Source organism: Aotus nancymaae, unplaced genomic scaffold, assembly GCF_030222135.1.
Source record: "Aotus nancymaae isolate 86718 unplaced genomic scaffold, 86718_ANA_hifiasm-v0.15.2.pri h1tg000033l, whole genome shotgun sequence".
Lineage (NCBI taxonomy): Eukaryota > Metazoa > Chordata > Mammalia > Primates > Aotidae > Aotus > Aotus nancymaae.
The window spans coordinates 44,918,690-44,927,091 of record NW_026988447.1 but is presented as its reverse complement, the minus strand read 5'-3'; positions in this window follow the sequence as shown (position 1 = coordinate 44,927,091).

The following is an 8,402-nucleotide window of genomic DNA, read 5'->3' as shown; positions in this document are numbered from 1 at the left end:
ATGGTTGGAAGGGGCTTACGAATAACAAAAGATGCTCCTCTCACCCCTACCTACCACCCAGAAAATCCCAAAGGTTTTAGGAGGCCTATGCCAGGAACCAGGAACAAAAACCAAATATACATTTCTTATTCTATCACAATATCACAGACATGCTGATGTAGATGTCAGAAGCTGCAAACACAAGTATCCGAGAAAGGCCTGCACAGATGGGTACATATGTGTGGGGTGTGTGACTGTCCATCCTAGAAGTCGGCCTAACAGGCATCAATGCATGTGATGGAAAGAACTTAGTCTTGAGAGTCAGGAAGTCTGCATTCTAGTCTTGGAACGGCCAAGAATTTGCATGGTGAGCTTGGATACAGCATTTCAACCTCTCCTGACCTGTTTATTCATAACTGAAGAGGTTCAACTATGACCCCAAGATTTTTTCAACGCTAAAGTGTCAGAGATTCTAGGATAGCCTAGGATCACCATTCACATGTATTTTCTGTGCATTAACCACAGTGCTAATTTTTCCCCTTTATGCAAACTTATTATTTGAGTGAGGTGAAATGAGGGCTCAGGGAAGAGGAAAACAGAGAGGAGGCATGTTGTCTGAGGAAGGAGATGAAGACTCCCCTTCTAAAGGTTGGGGATGGGAATTGGGTAATAGTCACTCTCTCACACCCTGGACACTGCCGTTCCCACTTCGATTCCTCCTGTCCTTCATGTTTTCTCACTATCCATCCATATTGGCAGTAATTAATCCTTGACTTCATCCAAACCACCAGCCCCTCTTTTTCCACCCAGCCTACCACTCTTTCTCCTGCTTTCAGTTTCTTCTCTACCCAACCTATGGCCTCAAAACTGAATCCTTTAATTTGCCATCTTGTCACTGTCCTCACCCTCCTCACTCCAGTCAGTTCTCTTCACACCCAGCTGATTCATACTCCACTGTCACCTGCCCAGAAGTGCCAGCTACTGAGTGCCACTGGACACAGCCACATCATACCACAGATTGGCCTTATGACAGATTTGAGGTCACGATCAAGAAAACCAGGGCCAAGCAGAAGTTAAAGTGATGAAAACAAATTTTATTCAGGACTGTTGCAATAGGGAAAGCAGGACCTCAGTATAGAACTGAGCTCCATTCTGAATGCACCAGGGATAAGTGGGAATGTATACAGTCAAGGAGCAGGGCATTGGTGGATAGAAAATTGCTATGAGGAGACATCAAGGCTGGGGGAATTCTGGCTGAACCAATCTAAGAGGATTCCTGCTGAAGGCAGGCCAAGGTGATTAGAGAACAAGAATGGTGAGGGAAGAGTTTTGATTATATATCAAGGATGAGCAGATATCGAGGATGGGGGATTCTTACTAAACTGCCTTGGTGGTGTTGCTTACTAAAACTGGATTTTACCAAGAAGTGCACACGTGGGCCTAGGAGAACGTTCAGAAGCCTAACTAAAGTTTGGCCAAGCAAAGAATCTTTGTCAGTCATCAGCATTTCTTATCCACTCTTTATTCAATATATTTTAACCCTTCGCTGTTCTCCTTCAGATCTCAGCCCTCACCTTTCCCCCAGCAGGTGGTCTTAACTTTAACTCTGACTTAACTAGCATACTTGCCCTTATTTTTCATCTTACACCTACAAATTCATCTTTGTCCACATTCATTCTTACCTCCTTCTTTCTCACTCAAAGGATGAGAGGCCCCTCTTCCTGCCTAAGGTTTAAGGTTTATCCTCCAGGATTATGATTTATTTATTTATCTATCTATTTATTTATTTTTGAGACAGGCTAAGTGCAGTGATTGGAGTGCAGTGGTACCATTTCGGCTCACTGCAACCACAGCCTCCCAGGTTCAAGTGGGCCTCCCTTCTCAGCCTCCCAAGCAGCTGGGACTACCATGTATCACCACACCTGGCTGATATATTTGTATTTTTTGTAGGAACAGGGTTTTTGTCACATTGCCCAGGCTGGTCTCGAACTTCTGAACTGAAGCAATCGGCCTCCCAAAGTGCTCGGATTACAGGTGTGAGCCACCATGCCCGGCCCAGGATTATGATCTTGATCTCACATGTATTTTAAACTTTTCCCTCCAGGAGCTTCTTCCTTTCAGCCCAAATTAGCAAACCTGTTTAAGCCAGGACCCTCTTAGCCACAAGTGTTCTTTCAAATCAAGCTAGCTTAGGTATAAAGTGTGTCTAGCAAGATCCTTAAGTATAAACAGCAGAACCCATTCTAACTATTTCAGCAAAAATTATTAAAGGACTATAGGTAGCTCATACAATTTCTGAAAGGATCAGAAACTCTGGCTTGGTGGCCATGTGGGCTGGACAATGCCCAAATCACACTGCCAACCTCTCCAGTGAAGAAGCCACCACTACTGGCACCACTGATAGGACATTCCCACATTAAGTTCACAGAAATTTTAAAAACCAAAAACAACAGAAATAAAGAAAAATTGTGAAGGGAATTGTGATGACTTGCTCAGAGCTCTCTGTCTCATCTTCCTTTCTCATAGACCAGTGGCCAGCTCTCTCCCTGTGGCAAGAATACAGCCAAAGGGTTAGCTCAGTCTTGCCTTCCTCCAGCTCCACAAAAGCCATCTTTCCAAAGCTCAACTTCAAAAAATCAAATTGAAGCAACAAGATCACAGACTTCAGTGGCAGCCCCCACCCACATGATCTAGTGCAACATTTCCTGGAAGAAAGAAACTGCCTCTGTAAATTAGGGTTTCTCAACCACGGCACTATTGACGTATTAAGCTGGATAATTATTTGTTGGGGAATAGGGAGTAGGGCAAGGGTACCTGTCCTGCCCTTTGTAGGATGTCTAGCAGCATCTTCAGCCTCTACTCACTATTCACCATTAGCACCCTCCCTCTCCAGTTGTGACGAACAAAAGCGTCTCCCACATTGCTCAATGTACTCTGCTAAGCAAAATCACCTGCATCTAAGAAGCATGTTACCCAGCCTGCAATGGCCTGATCATAGCAAACCACATTTCCAAACTCCCATCTCTAGCTCAGATGTCTCTTCTGAGCTCTAGGCTGATATATCTACTTGCCTGCTACTCATATCTCAACTAAGATATCCCATAACTAACTCAAACATGCCCAAACCTAACTCATCATTTTTCCTCCAAGACTAGCCTTTTCCCCACAGTCTCTGTCCTGATTAAAGACAGCACTTTTGATCCATACCAGAATCTTGGCAGTATTTCTGGATCCTTCACCCTCACCACTCCCTCTCCCATCACCACATCTAAAGAAGTAGATTCCAACAACGCCTTTCTTAGCTTGTATTGGCCTCCTTCTACTCATTTGTTTCGCAGGTTTTCCTGCTGGGCTCTTCATTTTTCCTCTCCCTAATTTACTATCCAAAATGCTTTAATATTTACTTTCTTCTAAATGCAAATATGATCATGTCATTTCATACTTAAAACTGACAGATTTTTATAGCAGATCCAGATTGCTTGTCAAAAATAGTCAAGATTCTTTAGCAAGGTGTACAATGACCTTCCTGAACTTTTCCATGTCCCTCTCTCCAATCTTACCTTCTTTGCAACCTCTGCTTTCTTGCTAAGAAATTAACATAAAAATTCCTGGTTTTGCATTTGCTACCTCCCCTGCCTGCTTGAACCCCTTCTCCTACATTCTCAACTTAGTTCACCTGGTAAACTCACTCCTCCTTCAAAACCCACTGCAAGCATCTTCTTTTAATTTTTTTTCTCTTAAGTCTCCTCCTTGACCAAGTGTCTCAGTATCTTAACTGCAAGCTCATGAGAAACCCAGACCACAGCCACCCTGATAGTTTGCTCCTGCGTTCCTGTCCCACAGAAATTATGAGATTAAAAAAAAAAGTTTGCAATTTCAAGCCACCAAATTTGAGATGATTTGTTACAGAACAATAGATGACTAATCCAAAGTTTACTTACAGAGGTCAACATGACTGACATTCTAGACCCAAGTTTCAAGTTTAGGTGCTCAGTCTTCCTAACTCAGGCTTCACCTGGATTTTGAATGTTACCCATGACCATCTTTTATTTCTCCAGTTTCATTTTGAAACACAGTAAAAATTATTACAGTAAGGAATATTTTGAGTGGATTATCTAATCACTATTCACAAAGTAATATGCAAAAGAAGAGTTCTGAAGAAACTATCATTACTTATTATTTAGATACTTAGGATGGGGATTGAAAAAGCACCCTCAAATTTCTATCTTTCCAAAACTCAGAGTCTATGGGATATAAACAGACAATCTAACTCCAATTTTTTAGATAAGCTAAGAATGTAATTTTGATTTCAGAAAGAAAACTCTCCACTATAAAGAAAAGTTCTAAACCTTTCTATACAGTTTACTCATTTTAAAAATTTGTGTGTTGAAACAACTGAAATGTCCATCGAAGGAGAATAAATACATTGTGGTTTATTTATATAATGGAATATGGTGTCCAGCAACAACAACAAAGACCACGACAGTATGGACTAATCTCAAAAACGTGTTCAGCAAAAGAAGCAGGACAGAAGAAAAATCTTTCTGTCTGATTCCATTTACATGAAGTTCAGGAACAGGAAAACTAAGCTATGATAATAGAAATCAGAGTTAGCTGTTTTGGGCGAATGGAAGGCTTTGGAGGGTTTTGAGGGTAAGGTTGACTAAAAGCGGGAGAGAGAGAACTTTCTGAGATAATGGGAAGGTTTTATATCTTGATTTGGATGATGGTTACATGAGTGTATGTATTTGTCAAATTTCATCAATTATAATTGATTATGTTTAAGTAATTTACATTTATTAATTAAATTAAACATATGAATTTATGTTTATTAATTAAAACAAACCTATTGGTTAAAGTATGTTTATTAATTTATTTTCATTAATTATTTGTGGTTTATCAACAATGAATGTATTTATGTTTAATATAAATAAATTTATGTATGTATAATATAAATAAAATATATTATTTCAATAAATATTTATTTATATTATACATAAATACTTATGTTCATTTTACTGCATAGAAATCTTACCTTAATCTAAAAAAGACAACATGAATAAATAGTATGTAATATTAAAATCAAATCACATCTCCCTGTTGAAAGGGCAATCACTCTTTTTGAGAAGACACAAACAGGGCATTCAGAACATCAAATAGAAAGAGCTTCCAACATCACACAAGTGAAACAAAATTAGCGTTTCCAAATATTTTTCAGAAACCGTCTTTGGGAATAGTAAACCTCAGCTGTTGGAGCCATGATAAATACCCTCTGATTCTGAGCACAAGCCCTGTGCTCTCTCCAGCTGGACTTGGTAGGAAAATTATCATCCAGCTCGCCTTGCTCCTGAGCCTTCGCTCTGAAGGGAGCGCACTCACAGGGCGCGGGCTGGGCCTCCCCGCTGCGGGGCGGCCTGCAGGGCGTAGCCCAGGAGATGAGTAAGCGGCAGTGGGCGGGAGTCACAGCGGTCCGCGGGTGACTCAGCGTCCAGGAATCCCAGGGAGCCAGAAAGAAGGTTTTGGCAAAGAAAGGAGGCCAGAGGGGGGAAAAAAAGAAAGAAAGGAAAAAGAAAGAAAGAGAGAGAGAGAGAAAGAAAGAAAGAGAAAGAAAGAAAGAGAAAAGAAAGAAAGAAAGAAAGAAGAAAGAAAGAAAGAAAGAAAGAAAGAAAGAAAGAAAGAAAGAAAGAAAGAAAGAAAGAAAGAAAGAAAGAAAGAAAGAAAGAGAAAGAAAGAAAGAGAAAGAAAGAAAGAAAAACATTGATAAGGCCTCACAGCTGCCGGCGGGACAGATGTGAGCTGCTGCCAGGACAGAAGGGGAGCGATTGGCACCCGTAGCCAAGACTGGGGAAGGCCAGGGGCCTCTGCATGACTACACTGAACCGCAACTGGGAAGGAAGGAATCGCAATCCCGGCCGACGTGGGGAGAATAGAAAAAGCGGGTTTAACTGAGGCAGAAGGCATCAAGCGGGGAGAAAATAATTTTGTAAAGAATTTGAGCATCTACCAATGAAATACAGACACCAGATTCCTCACCTGGTCTCCAGGATCGCTCTTGCCCTGCAGCTCGACATCCCTTATGACTCACCATCTCCTCAGGATGAAGTCCATCATCGCGATCACGGTTCATGGGTCCTTCATCGTTCCACCTACGTCGCAGATAGACACCCTTCAGAGATACTGAGTTTGTTTGGGAATGCGCAGGGGATTTGCAAATCTGGGATATGCGAGCTGTGGGGCCCATAGGTATATCCAAAGAGATTGAGAGAAAGCTTATAAAAGCAAAAGAGAAAAGTACATGTAATTTGTTTTGAGGCAAAGAGAACATTGCTTACAGGTGCTTATGACAGGAGTTGATGCCAGTTCATTAGTGGAGACAGTATCCAGCAAGTGTTCTTGTGCATCTGGCTAGCTAGTTTGAGAAGTCCTTGGCAAATAAAAAAGAATGAGATCGTGTCCTTTTCAGGAACACGGGTGGAGCTGGAGTCCATTATCCTTAGCAAACTAATGCAGGAACAGAAAACCAAATACTGCATGTTCTCACTTAAAAGTGTCAGAGATAAATGATGAGAACTCAGATACAAAGGAGGGAACAATTGACACCGGAGCCTACTTGAGAATAAAGGGCGGGAGGAGGGAGAGGAGCAGAAAAAATAATTATTGGGTACTAGGCTTACTACACGGGTGATGAGAGAATCTGTGCGGCAAACCCCCATGAATGAGTTTACCTATGTAACAAACCTTCACATGCACCCCTGAACTTAAAAAAAAAGTTTAAAAAAAAGTCCTTCACAAAGTTCCTGTTACAGGGATACATGAATGAGAGCCCTTCAGGAAGTCTTTGTCATCATTCTTATCATAGGCATGTGTGCCTGAGAACCTTCCCTTCTCAGACTGTGGCTGTATTTGTTAGAGTTTGGCACAAGTGACTCCATTTTGATTCTGACAACTTTCACACATCAGCTCCCCTTACCTTCTTAGAGAATTACATCTTCACTACACCCTGGCCCACCCCCAGTCCCCATATGCTTCTCTCAGGTTGTAGCTTAAGTTCATTGCCTTGTTCAGAAGCCTTTCCTTACCAGTCCCCCTAATTTGGATTAGGTACTTTTCTATGGATTATCTAGCACCAAGTACCTTCCTCTATGGTACCTTCATCTAAGCTTTGCCATACGGTATTATGGTTGCCTATTAATTTTTTTAACTATGTAATATTTAAAACTATAGAAATATAAAGGTATTTTGCTACCAATTCAACCTTGTTACAATTAAATACCTTGTTAATTAAACCAATTTTAAAATAGAGGAATAAAATATTAAAGACATAGAATGTTAACATTGTTATTCCTGTATATATATTATTTATGTATCTAACCATATACAATATATAGTATTGCTTCATATATTTCAAATTTAATACCATTAAGCATGGCACATGCTCTTTAACTGTTTTTTTCACTCTACATTGTGTTGTGACATACTAATGAAGAAATTTAGACCACAAAGAACAAATCATAAAAGAAAAACTATTAAATCTGACTACATTAAAATGTAAAACTCTGAATGGCAATATGTTACATAAATGAAGTTAAGAGTTGTAAAATGTAATTATTTATCTCAAAAATATATTATTCTATTAAAGATATTCATTTCATAATTTTAAAAATGTACCATGTTAGCAACTAAAAAAAAAAAAAAATCTCTTTTCTTACTCCCACTAACTTCCATTCTCCAGAAGCAAAAATTTTTTAACTCTCTTAACCACTTTTTCTGGAATTGACCTCCACGTTTTTAAATGACATGATTATGTTAAGTTTTCAGGATAGTTATCTATTGACTCCATATCATTGAAGATAATGATTTAGCTTTCCTCAAATGTCTGTCTCTTTCTCTCTCTCCATCATTTCAATAGTTGTAATTTCTGGTTGGAGCAATATTCAGTGCTTACATTACCATGATTACATAAATATAATTCACAGAAGATCCATGTTAATGTCCTCTGCTTTCACTCTCTTTCATCTATAACTTTTTTCCTTATCGTTTCCACTACTCATTGGTTTCATGTCCCAGATGCCTACAACTTATTTGCCTCCAAACACTCCCTTAAAAGAAGTTCTTTAACACATTCGAGCTCAACAGGCGATACACACACATACGTGCATACACACATACACACACACAGAGGTATGTGTATGCATTTTCCTCTAGAGACATCCCTTCTAAAGCACTCTCTGGCCTGGTGCAGTGTCTCACACCTGTTATCCCAGCACTTTGGGAAGCAGAGTGGGGAGAATTGCTTGAGTCCAGGAGTTTGAGACCAGCCTTGGCAACATAGCAAGACCCCAGTCTCTACCAAAAAAAATTTTTTTTTAATTAGCTGGGTATGGTGCCATGCTCTGATAGTCACAGCTACTCGAGAGGCTGAT